This window comes from Phacochoerus africanus, chromosome 2 (genome assembly GCF_016906955.1).
Source record: "Phacochoerus africanus isolate WHEZ1 chromosome 2, ROS_Pafr_v1, whole genome shotgun sequence".
NCBI classification, from domain to species: domain Eukaryota; kingdom Metazoa; phylum Chordata; class Mammalia; order Artiodactyla; family Suidae; genus Phacochoerus; species Phacochoerus africanus.
Window position 1 is genome coordinate 79,197,129 of NC_062545.1, and position 13,420 is coordinate 79,210,548.

The 13,420-nt window shown below is 38.9% G+C and overlaps 1 long non-coding RNA gene across 1 annotated transcript in view; it reads right to left on the bottom strand.

Annotated features, from left to right (window-relative positions):
- Window positions 1-303: 303 nt before the first annotated feature.
- Window positions 304-13,420, bottom strand: part of LOC125121045 (uncharacterized) — a 28,068-nt gene continuing 14,951 nt past the window's right edge. Inside the window, exon 3 of the long non-coding RNA XR_007133383.1 lies at window positions 304-562. This is a non-coding gene — a long non-coding RNA (uncharacterized LOC125121045). The remainder of the gene's footprint in view (window positions 563-13,420) is intronic.

Here is a 13,420-nt window from a genome sequence, read left to right on the forward strand (position 1 = left end):
TTTACTAAAACTAGGGGGAAAGTACTCATTTTAAAAAGCAAAGCCCATTTTTCTTAGGCAAATTTGCTGAAGGTGTAATTTTTAAATGCCATACCAGCAGTTTCACCCTTTCATCTTATTGTTGAGGCCACTGAAAAAGAAAATTGAAATATGCCAGCTACCCCATCAAAAGTAAAGGGGAAGAGATGTTTATATGGTGTAAGATTTGGTAGTCAGGGTAAAAGTTCCTCTCTCAGTGTTGTTATTTGTCTTCCTTCTTCGCTACAAAAAAAAAAAAAAAAAATTCCTAGTTTGAAAGCCAGATTGGAATAACTAGTTCCATATATTTTCTTAATTTAAAATCAAGAGAGAAACTATTTAGGAATAAAGACCTGATGGTGAAAACTGGATACTTTCTCCACTAGGACATTTGTGGTGAATCTCCTCCCCCAAGATGAAATCTCCATTTCCCCAAACACATTTATTATGAATCCACTTGGAGGAAATCTCTTCATTTTCTTCTCCTGTATATGCTAGGACTCTATCTCACAGGTTTTCTTTCCCATATAGGACAGGGTTGGACCTAAGATTAAAAAAAAAAAAAAGTTAGAAGGAACCACATCTATACTTCAAGGAGGAACACTCATAAAGTGAACCCACTGGCTGGGGTTTGCCTGGAACTCTTCCAGCTTTAGCTATAAGAGTCCTGTGTCTAGTTCTCAGCAAACCATTATCTAACCTTTATCTGTGTTTTGTGTGAGATTTAAGACAGAGATTAGAAACAGGTTGCATAAGCCTCACATAATGCTTACCGATTATGTGGCTACTCTGAAGTAGCAGCCATGGACAACTGTACAAGAATGTATAAGAGCCAGTTTTGCACTAGATCTTGGGGGTTCCAAGAGGACAATGTACAAGAAACCATTAAAACGGGTAAAAGTGAAACATATCAATAACATATTTAATGTTCCCAATTAAAGAAATAAGAAACATATACACAATACATAAAGAAGGAAGTTAAGCATTAGCAACAAACTGGTTTATTGGCTAAACTATAAGAAATGGCAGGATAGACTTCTCCAATATATTTCTAGAATTCTTGAACTTGAATGCCAAGGAGCAAATCTAATGAGAAACCTAAGATCTATGTCAAAGAAGGCTCTGCAAGTGCAGCAGCTCAACAGCTACGCTGACTTTAAACTGTATTGTCTACATCTTGCCATTAGGAAAAAGAACAGATACACACTTAAGTCATGATTTATTTCATCTGTTGTGTTTGACAGACATCTACTTTGACTCACAAGCAAAGTGAGAATGGACGGAATACAGGAAAGTATCTGTAGACTGGGGGAATATGGAGGGGCTAGTCCCTAGCCCCACCCGAACATGTGCTTCCCTACATTTCCAAGACGCTTGTAGTGAGGCTGTGCCCCTGTGAATGAGGGCTCACTGATAAGAATGTGAAGGGAAGCTTAGCCTCAGGCAGCTAAGACAGAGGTGAATTCTCCATGGAGACCACACCTGGGAGGGAAGAACCTGGAATGGAGCCATTGTAAATGGAAGGAGCTGGCTCCCTGAGACATAGCTGGGGGGCCACTGAGCCACTAATGCCTGATCTGCATCAGGCTGTGATGGAAGCAAGAAGTTAACTTTGTTCACTTGGTGGATTGTATTAAACCACTGAATCTCTACAGTTTATGCTACTGACCTAGAAAATCCCTTATTGAAATGATGAAAGCTAAGGTTCTCCATGAAGCCTCTCTAAAATGTCCCCTTTGAAAGAAGTCTTGACTCTCTGTATTACAAAGTAATAGGTGGCCATCTCCTAGCATAATCACCTGAAGAATAGGTGCCACTAGCTCTTTCCACTTATTTTGTCCCTAATAAAGTTATCATTTGGAACACTGTATGCTGAGAATGGGATGGCTGTGTTGCATTGCCCAGTTTGTAGGGCAAGGACATTAGACACTTTTTTGTGAGACATAGCTGGTCTAGATTGCCACGTGTTTTGTGCTTTTGCCTCTCGTCTCCTCTTTCTCTCTATTCTGACCTTCACTTTTCTCTTCAACATTAAAGACTGTCATGTTGCATTCCAATAGATGTGCTGCTTTTTCATTCCAATGAATATAGTAGTAGAAAACTAGAAAGCAGAGGTATAGCTTTAATAAAATCCTTTTCCTTGACCATAACCTCATCCTGGGCTATCCCCACAATAAGCCCCTGAAGCTGCAGTGTTGCAAAATGGATATTCACAAAATGTAGTACCCAGCTTGTGCTCTGCTACCCAGCAGCTATATGACCTTGGGAATGTTATTTTACATAACACCTCAGTTTTTTATCTACCAAATGGGAGTCATGATATCTACCTTATAGCTCTTTTTAGAGAGATAAATGAGATAAGGATGGTGGAAGTGTGTACTGCAACATCTAATGCAGTGAATGCTAAGTAAATATCCACCAGATACTCATGAGTTCATAAAAATAGAAAGCGTAAAAGAACTTCAATGTGCATATTAATTGTAAGAGCTGTGACAGTAGTATGCTGGTAAATATTAACAAATGGCTTTCCTGGGGTGGAGGGTGCAGATTTATAGTGTTTAGTGATATCTAGGGTCTAATCACTCCTACCAAGTCAACGTCAAGCTACCAATGTGAGGTCATGGAATGAGGAGTTGAGGAGACAGTGGAGTAAGGCATCATTATATTGTATTCCCACCATATAGACCTAAGTTACTTCTGGCCCACAGATCATGATAAACTGTAGAGAAATAATTCCAAAGTGATGTTTCGAGCTTCTGTTAGCTTTGCTTTTTCTGATGTCTGAGATTTTAAGTTTGTGAAATTTAATGTTTATTAATGTCTATGTGTAACAACTGGCACTTGAAAATTCAACAATCAGCTTTTGTTGGCTGGTACAAGCTAACTGCAGCACCCTGTATGGCTCTACTTAAGTTGGCTTAAGTTAACTCTTAGTAAACAGTACATACTGTATTCCATTACATAAGACTCAGCCTTGCCACGTTGGAGGTCATACACTCCAGTAGAGAGATGAGCTGAATCCCAGCTCTTAGATGCCTTAGCTCTGGGAACTTAGAAAAATGACTTTACCTTTCCAGACCTCATTTTGTTCATCTTTAAATTGAGGATTACTGGTTAAAAATAATACCCAATGCACATACTTTTTATAAATTGGAATAATTCATCTGACGTGATGCCTAATATAACATATGCATTCAATAATGTTAATACCATCTGGAGTTCCCATTGTGGCTCAGCGGTTAATGAAACTGACTAGTATCCATAAGGATATGGGTTCTATCCCTGGCCTTGCTCAGTAGGTTAAGGATCCCATGTTGTCATGAGCTGTGGTGTAGGTTGCAGATGCAGCTCAGATCTGGTGTTGTGGCTATGGCATAGGCCAATGGCTATAGCTCCAATTCGACTCCTAACCTGGGAACTTCCATATGCTTCAGGTGTGGTCCTAAAAAGCAAAATAAAAATATTAATGTTAGTACCATCTTCTTCCTTCTCTCCCTAAGCCTTTTGGTCTGTAAAATATTGGGAGGAAAAATAAATTAACCAAAAGAACAAAAAAATAATACCCCCTTGGGCCTAATAAAGAAAAGTCCTTGAACCAAGTAACCTCACCCAGATTGTGTCTTTGTGTGTTTCTGTGTGTCTTTGTCCTCTGTACAAGTACAGTCACTAGAATTACCTAGAATTGGTTGCTTCACAGGAGCAATTACTATTTAAGTGAAGCAGCCGTTACATCAATGTGCAGATAAGAAACCATTTCCCCAGATCTTTTGAAAAGACTGGGTCCTGAATTTGGGTCAAGCAGAATATTGTGTATGGGTTGAAAGTGTGCAGGAGAAAAAAGAATCTTGAAAATGCTAACATGTCAAAAGAAAATCCAGGATTCAAATTGAGAATATCTTTTATAAATCCATTTCCGACTTTGACTAATTTCAAGCATATGACAAAGGGTTGATATTTAATATATGAAATATTTCTAAATAATGAAAATTTATGCACAAAATGTTCAAAATAACTGTTATTTCAACATTAGGCCCTTTTCTTTTTCATTAAAGAAAGCTTTACTTTGTATATAGCTGTTAAAAATAACATGAAGTTCTGACACACATTAATATCTACTGCACCAGCTGCTTAAATATTACAAATAATTTCTGTTTAAATAAAATCTTAAACGGGTCCATTTTAGCCTTAGCCACAGGAACATGTTTAAAGAATGGAAATATCTTTGACAGTTGACAATTTACATTTGGGTTTTAATTTACTCTAGTCAATATACCAACTAAATGTCAGCGACACCTTCCATTGCCAAATTACTTGTAAGCAAGTTGCAGCCCACTTAATTCTATTTCTCTTTAAGGATATAACACCTGGTACCACCAGTTCCCAAACCAATACCTACAATTAGTATTAACCTTAATTAAATAATAAAATTATCTTTATTCCTACTGGAATAGTTACTGAAATTTAATAACTTAATAGGGATTTATGAGTCTATATGATATTTTTCAATGACTTCCCACCCTCTCTTTTTCTAGCAACTTTTTATTCTTTTGCAGTCCATTGGCTAGCACCAAAATGTGGGCCTGGGAAATCAGAAAAAGTAAGAACCTAAAGTAAGTCAATATTTCAAATTACCAGTAACTTTATTCAAAAGATTTGATTTTTTTTTTTTAATGTGGTTCACAAAGTTCCCATCGTGGCTCAGCAGGTTAAGAACCCAAAAGTGTCCTGAGGATGTGGGTTTGATCCCTGGCCTTGCTCAGTGGGTTAAGGGTCTGACATTGCTATAAGCTGTGGTGTGAGTTGCAGATGTGGCTCCTATCCAGCTTTGCTATGGTGTAGGCTGGCTGATGCAGCCTCCAATTCAACCCCTAGTCTGGGAAATTCCACATGCTGCAGGTGCAACCCTAAAAAGAAAAAACATATATAGTTTACAACATTAGCTAAAACCAAGTGTGGGCAGCTAAGTAATTCCTCCGTAGCCAGAGTTAATAGGTTTGGTTAAGATACATTTAATTTTTAGCAAGTTGCTTCTGTGTTGCTCTGTGTCTGTGCAGAGGAGAATGTGCCTGTGTCCTGGCCTGTCCTTGTGTCTATCCCCTGGTAGGTGCAAGAGAATGTGGGTGTGCGAGGGTGGGGGATGTGTTATGGACTCAAGGATGAAGAGAAGGCCCATGAATCATGACTCATTTTGAATCTCACAAGATAGAAATAGTGATTTCAACTAAAAAGAATCATTTGGGGAATTCCTATTATGAGCCAATCCCACTTCCAGGTTCTGAGTCTTATGTTGAATAGGGAGTTCCCGTCATGGTGCAGTGGAAACAAATCCAACCAGGAACCGTGAGGTTTCGGGTTCAATCCCTGGCCTCACTCAGTGGGTTAAGGATCCGGCATTGCCATGAGCTGTGGTGTAGGTCATAGACATGGTTTGGATCTGGCGGTGCTGTGGCTCTGGTGTAGGCCAGCAGCAACAGCTCCAATTAGACCCCTAGCCTGGGAATCTCCCTATGCCACAGATGTGGCATGAAAAAGACAAAAGACAAAAAAGTAAAAAGAAAAAAATAAAGGTGAATAAAGCATAAAATCAGCATTTGTGGTGTTGATAACCTATTGGACAAAGTAGACACACATACACCTATAATTCTAATTCAATTTGCTGTTCTACCTATATTAAGACAAAGAAATGGACATGCTTTTCTCTGTGGTGGCATGTTCTGAAGCAATTTGGGTAGAAGCCTTTTTATATTTAAGGGATGTTTGACTTGAGTTATACAAGTTAAGGTCTCAATCAGCAAAGTTGGGGTAAAGAGGGTAAAGGGGATCTAGGATGGAGCAACCAAGCCACAGGCAAATGTAAATCAAGGTCATGGTGTGGTCAGGGAAGAAAGAGGGACCTAAAGGACTGGAAACAAGGTCCACGTGGGGAGGGATGAGAAAACTGACTGCACAGTGCTTGGTGGCTTCACTGAATCCTGGGATTGAATTCTGAAATCCTGGGAGTTTTGCTGTCCACAAAGCATGTGGATAGCAGTGTGGAGAGGGTGTGAATAGGATGAAGGAGCAAGCCCTGTGTTATATCAAGTGGAGTGGAAGCCAGGGGATTACAGGAGAGAGAGCTGAGAACTTTTATATTAACATTGTCAGCAGTTGGAGACCTGTCGGATGTAGGTGTTAAAAAATTAACCCGAGATGAGGACTGAGCCAAGATGGTACAGAGGTGTCTGGCTCAGCTGGAAGAAGCTCACACTAGTCTAGATGGGGAGCTTTGAGGAGGAGGTGAATGAAGAAAAGATGGCATTTGGTTTGATGATCAAGTAGCTCATGCACAACAGTATCCATGAGCTGAGGAGATACACACCAGTATAATACATCCTGTACAACACTGCAGCCATTAGCACATTGGGCTTTTTTTTTTTTTTTCTCTTTAGGGCTGCACCATGGCGCATGGAAATTCCCAGGCTAGGGGTTGAAACGGAGCTGAAGCTGCCAGCCTACACCACAGCAACAGCAACTCAGGATCTGAACTACATCTGTGACCTACACCACAGCTCACAGTAAAGCTTGATCCCTGACCAACTGAGCGAGGCCAGGGACTGAACCCGCAGCCTCAGGGATACTAGTTGGATTCATTTTGGCTGTGCCACAAAGGGAACTCCCACATTGGGCATATTTAATGCAGCAACTCTGTACTGCAGTGTGAGTAACTATAAAATACACAACAGATTTCAAAGACTCAATACAGAAAAAAAGAAGGTGAAATACTTCATTAACAAGTTTTATGGGAAACTGGGGATTAAGATGGCAGAATAGAAGGACTGGAGCTTAACTTCTCTACAAAAAACAACAAAATTCACAACTAAAGGCTGAGCAGTCTTCAACCAAATGGACTGGAAACCTTAAAAAAGATATCCTAATCCAGAAGACAAAGAGGAGGCCACATCAAGAGGTAGGAGGGGCAATTACATGATATAAGCAAGCCCATAACTCCCAGGTGGGAAGCCCCACAGACTGGAAACTTACTGGTTCACAGAGACTCACCTACAGGAGTGAGAATTCTTAGCCCCACATCAAACTCCCACATGTGGGGATCTGGCACTGGGAGAAAGAGCCCCTAGAGCATCTGGCATTGAAGGCCAGTGGGGCTTGTGCACAGGAGCTCTATGGGACTGGGGGAAACAGGGACCCCATTCTTAAAAGGTGCACACAGATTTTCACATTCACTGGGTCCCAGGGCAAAGCGAAGTCTCCATAGGAATCTGGGTCAAACCTGACTGCAGTTCTTGGAGGACCTCTTGGGAAAACAGGGGTGAGTGTGGCTTGTTGTGAGGGAAGGACATTGGAAGCAAAGCTCTCAGGAATATTCAGCAGTGTGCCTTTCTCTGGAGGTGGCCATTTTGGGAAAACCTGGTCCCACCCATCAGGGCTAAGAATCCCCAGGTAAAACAACAATCCAGGTGAGCTCACAGTCCCACACTCCAGTAAACAGGCTTCCTAAAGACCCCACAGGCACACAGCTGCCTCTAATCCCATCCAGAGACAAAGCCCCACACACCAGAGGGATTAGAATCAACTCCACATACCAGTGGGCAGGCATCAGTCCCTCCCATCAGGAAGCCTACACCAAGCTCTCATACCAACTTCAGCCACAAGGGGGGCAGACGTCAGAAGTAGGAGAGGCTACAATTCTATTATCTGTAAAAAGGTCACCACACCAAAAACCTATACAAATGAAAAGACAGAGAACTATAACTTAGATGAGGGAGAAAGAAAAAACCCCAGAAAATCAGCTAAGTGATCAGGAGATTCTCAGCCTCCAGGAAAAAGACTTTAGATTGTTGATGCTGAAGATGATACAAGACATTGGAAATAAACTGGAGACAAAGATGCATAACTTACAGGAAACACTGAGCAAAGAGATACAAAATATAAAACGTAAACAAGAAGAAATGCAAAATACAATAACTGAAGTAAAAAATTCAGTAGGAGCAGCTAACAGCAGAATATGGGAGAAAGAAGAATGAATAAGTGAAGTGGAGGACAGATGAGTGGAAATTACGGATGCAGAACAGAAAAGACAAAAAAGATTGAACAAATGAAGAGAATCTCAAAGAACTCTGGGACAACGTTAAACGTACCAACATCCTTATTATAGGTATGCCAGAAGGAGAAGAGAGAAAAAAGGGGACAGAAAAAATATTCCAAGAGATAATAGCCTAAAACTTCCCTAACATGGGAAAGGAACTCACTCAAATCCAGGAAGCGCAATGAGTACCATATAAAATAAACCCAAGGAGGAATATGCCGAGACACATATTAATCAAACTAACTAAAATTAAAGCCAAAGAGAAAATATTGAAAGCAGCTAGGGAAAAGTAACAACATATAAGGGAACGCTGATAAGGTTATTGGCAGATTTTTTCAGCAGAAACTCTGCAGGCCAGAAGGAAGTGGCATGATATACTTAATGTGATGAAAGGAAAACACCTCCAAGAAAGATTACTTTACCCAGCAAGGCTCTCATTCAGATTTGAAGGAGAAATCAAAACCTTCACAGATAAGCAAAAGCTAAGAGAATTCAGCACCACTAAACCAGCTTTACAACAAATACTAAAGGAACTTCTCTAGGAAGAAAAGAAAAGTCCAAAACCAGAAACAATAATACCACAAATGACAAGGCTCACCAGTAAAGGTACATATACAGTAAAGATACAAAGTCATCCATGGGCAATTATGCCACCAAAATCAGAAATAATGAGAAGAGGTGGGTAAAAATGCAGGACACTGGAGATGAACTTGCAATTAAGAGAACAACAACTTAAAACAATCTCATATACATGTAGACCCTTATATCAAAACTTCAGAATAATTGCAAACCAAAATATACATTGATACATAAACAAATAAGAAAAATCAACTCAAATACAACACTAAAGATAGTCATCAAACCAGAATTGGAGAGAACAAGAAAAGAAGGGAAGAAAAAAGAGCAACAAAAACAAATCCAAAGCAATTAATAAAATGGCAATAAGAACATACATATCAATAATTACCTTAAATGTTAATGGACTAAATGCCCCAACCAAAAGACACAGACTGGCTGAATGGATACAAAAACAAGATGCATATATAGGCCGTCTGCAAAAGACCCACTTTAATTCTAGGGACACACGCAAATTGAAAGTGAGAGGATGGAAGAAAATATTCCATGCAAATGGGGATCAAAAGAAAGCTAGAGTAGCAATGCTCATAACAGACAAAATAGACTTTAAAATGAAAAATATTTTCAGGGACAAAGAAGGTCACTACATAATGATCAAAGGATCAATCCAAGAAGATGATATAAAAATTTTAAATATCTACACACCCAAAACAGGTTCACCACAATATAAAAGGGAACTGCAGACAACCTTAAAAGGAGAAATCGACAATAACACAATCATAGTGGGGGACTTTAACACTCCACTTACAGCAATGGACAGATCATCCAGATCATCAATAAGGAAGCATAGGCCCTGAATGAAGCATTAAAACAAATGGACTTAATAGATATTTATAGGACATTCTATCCAAAAGCAACAGAATAAACATTCTTCTCAAGTGCACATGGAACATTCTCTAAGATGGATCACATCCTGGGCTACAAATCCAACCTCAGTAACTTTAAGAAAATTGAAATCATATCAAGCATCTTTTCCGACCACAACGCTACATGACTGGAAATCAACAACAAGAAAAAACCTGCAAAAAACACAAACACCTGGAGACTAAACAACATGCTACTACACAACTAATGCATCACTGAAGAAATCAAAGAGGAAATTAAAAAATACCTAGAAGCAAGGGACAATAAAGACATGACACTCCAAAACCTATGGGATGCAGCAAAAGTTGTTCTAAGAGGAAAGTTTATAGCAATACAAGCCCACCTCAGGAAACAAGAAAAAGCTCAAATAAACAAGCTAACATTACATCTATAGCAGCTAGAGAGAGAAGAACAGACAAGACTTAAAGTTAGTATGTGGAAAGAAATCATAAATATCAGAGCAGAAATCAATGAAATAGAAATGAAGAAAACCATATAAAAGATCAATGAAATGAAAAGCTGGTTCTTTGAAAAGATCAACAAAATTGATAAACCCCTAGCCAGATTTATCAAGAAAAAGAGAGAAAGTACTCAAATCAATAAAATTAGAAATGAAGGGAGAAGTAACAACGGACATCACATAAATACAAAAGTTCATAAGACACTACTATATGTAACTATATGCCAATAAAATGGAAAACCTAGAAGAAATGGACAAATTCTTAGAAAAGTACAATCTTCCAAGACTAAACCAAGATGAAATAGAAAAGGTGAATGGACCAATCACAAGAATGAAATTGGAACTGTGATTTAAAAATTTCCAACAAACTAAAGTTCAGGACCATATGGCTTCACAGGTGAATTCTATCAAACGTTTAGAGAAGAGCTAACACCTCTCCTTCTGAAACTATTTCATAAAGTTGCAGAGGAAGGGATACTCCCAAACTCATTCTATGATACTCCCAAACTCATTACCCTGATACCAAAGCCAGACAAAGGTACCACAAAAATAGAAAATTACAAGCCAGTTTCACTGATGAACATTGATGCAAAAATCCTCAACAAAATACTAGCAATCCGCATCCAACAATACATTAAAGGATTGCACATCATGATCAAATGGGATTTATCCCAGGGATGCAAGGGTTCTTCAACATCCACAAATGCATCAGTGTAATACAACACATTAACAAACTGAAGAATAAAAACCATATGATACTCTCAATAGATGCAGAAAAAAGCTTTTGACAAAGTCCAATACCCATTTCTGATATAAACCCTTCAGAAAGTGGGCATAGAGGGTAACCTACCTCAAAATGATAAAGGCCATAAATGACAAACCCACAGCAAACATCATTCTCAATGGTGAAAAACTGAAAGAATTCCCATGAGATCAAGAAAAAGACAAGGATATCTGCTCTCACCACTACTCTTCAACATAGTTCTGGAAGTCCTAGCCACAGCAATCAGAGAAGTAGAAGAAGTAAAAGTAATCCAAATTGGAAAGGAAGAAGTAAAACTATCACTATTTGCAGATGACATGATACTATACCTAGAGAATCCTAAGGACTCTACCAGAAAACTGTTAGAGCTCCTCCATGCATTTGGCAAAGTTGCAGCATACAAAATTAATACACAGAAATTGACAGTATTTCTATATACTAATAACAAAAATCAGAAAGAGAAATTAGGGAAGCAATCCCATTTACCATCACATCCAAAATAATAAAATACCTAGGAGTAAACCTACCTAAAGAGACAGAAGACCTATACTCTGAAAATTATAAGATGCTGATGAAAGGAATCAAAGATGACATAAACAGATGGAAAGACATACCATGCTCTTGGATTTGAAGGGTCAGTATTATCCAAATGACTATACTACCCAAGGCAATCTATAGATTCAATGCAATCCCTATCAAATTACCAAGGACATTTTTCACAGAACTCAAATAAAATATTTTAAAGTTTCTTTGGAAGCACAAAAGACCCAGAATAGTCAAAGCCACCCTGAAAAAGAAAAGTGGAGCTGGAGGAATCAGGCTCCCTGACTTCAGACTATACTACAAAGCAACAGTCATCAAAACTGTATGGTACTGGCACAAAGACAGAATGATAGATCAGTGGAACAGCATAGAAAGCCCAGAATTAAACCCACACACCTACAGCCAACTCATCTATGACAAAGGAGGAAGAATATACAATGGAGAAAAGACAGCCCCTTCAATAAGTGGTGCTGGGAAAACTGGACAGACACATGGAAAAGAATGAAATTAGAACACTCCCTAACACTATACACAAAAATAAACTCCAAATGGATTAAAGACCTAAATATAATACCAGACACTATAAAACTCCTAGAGGAAAACATAGGCCAAACACTCTCTGACATAAACACCAGCAACATCTTCTCAGATCCACCTCTTAGAGTATTGGCAATAAAAACAAAAATTAACAAATAGGACCTAATCAAACTTCAAAGTTTCTGCACAGCAAGGGAAACCCTAAACAACTCAAAAAGACAACCCACAGAATGGGAGAAAATCTTTGCAAATGAATCAACTGACAAGGGATTCATCTCCAAAATTTATAATCAACTTCCACAGCTCCATACCAAAAAAACAAACAACCCCATCAAAAAATGGGCAGAAGATCTAAACAGACAGTTCTCCAAAAAAGACATACAGATGGCCAAGAAACACATGAAAAGATGTTCAACATCACTCATTATTAGAGAAATGCAAATCAAAACCACAATGAGGTACCACTTTATACCAGCCAGAATGGCCATCATCAAAAAGTCTACAAACAGTAAGTGCTGGAGAGGGTGTGGAGAAAAAGGAACCCTATTACACTGTTGGTGCAATTGTAAATTGCTGCAACCACTGTGGAAAGTAGTATGGAGATTCCTCAGAAAACTAAACATAGAACTACCATTTGATCCAGCAATCCCACTCCTGGGCATCTCCAGAGAAAACCACGACTCACAAAGACACATGTACTCCAATGTTCACTGCAGCAGTATTTTCAATAGCCAAGACTCTGAAACAACTTAAATGTCCATCGACAGAGGAGTGGATCCAGAAGATGTGGTCGATATACACAATGGAATATTACTCAGCCATTAAAAAGAACGAAATGCCAGCATTTTTAGCAACATGGATGGACCTAGAAACTATCATGCTAAGTGAAGTCAGCCATACAAAGAAACACCAACATCAAATGCTTTCACTGACGTGCAATCTGAAAAAAGGACAGACGGAACTTCTTTGCAGAACAGATGCTGACTCACGGACATTGAAAAACTTATGGTCTCTGGAGGAGACAGTTTGGGGGGTGGGGGGATGTGCTTGGGCTGTGGGATGGATATCCTGTGAAATCAGATAGTTATGATCATTATACAACTACAGATGTGATAAATTCATTTGAGTAATAAAAAAATGAAAAAAAAAGAAAAGGAAACCCTAAATAAAAGAAAATGACAACCCACAGAATGTGAGAAAATCTTTGCAAATGAATCAACTGACAAGGGATTCATCTCCAAAATTTATAATCAACTTCCACAGCTCCATACCAAAAAAACAAACAACCCCATCAAAAAATGGGCTGAAGATCTAAACAGACAGTTCTCCAAAGAAGATGTACAGATGGCCAAAAAACATATGAAAAGATGTTCAACATCACTCATTATTAGAGAAATGCAAATCAAAACCACTGTGAGGTACCACTTTACACCAGCCAGAATGGCCATCATCCAAAAGTCTACAAACAATAAGTGCTGGAGAGGGTGTGGAGAAAAAGGAACCCTATTACACTGTT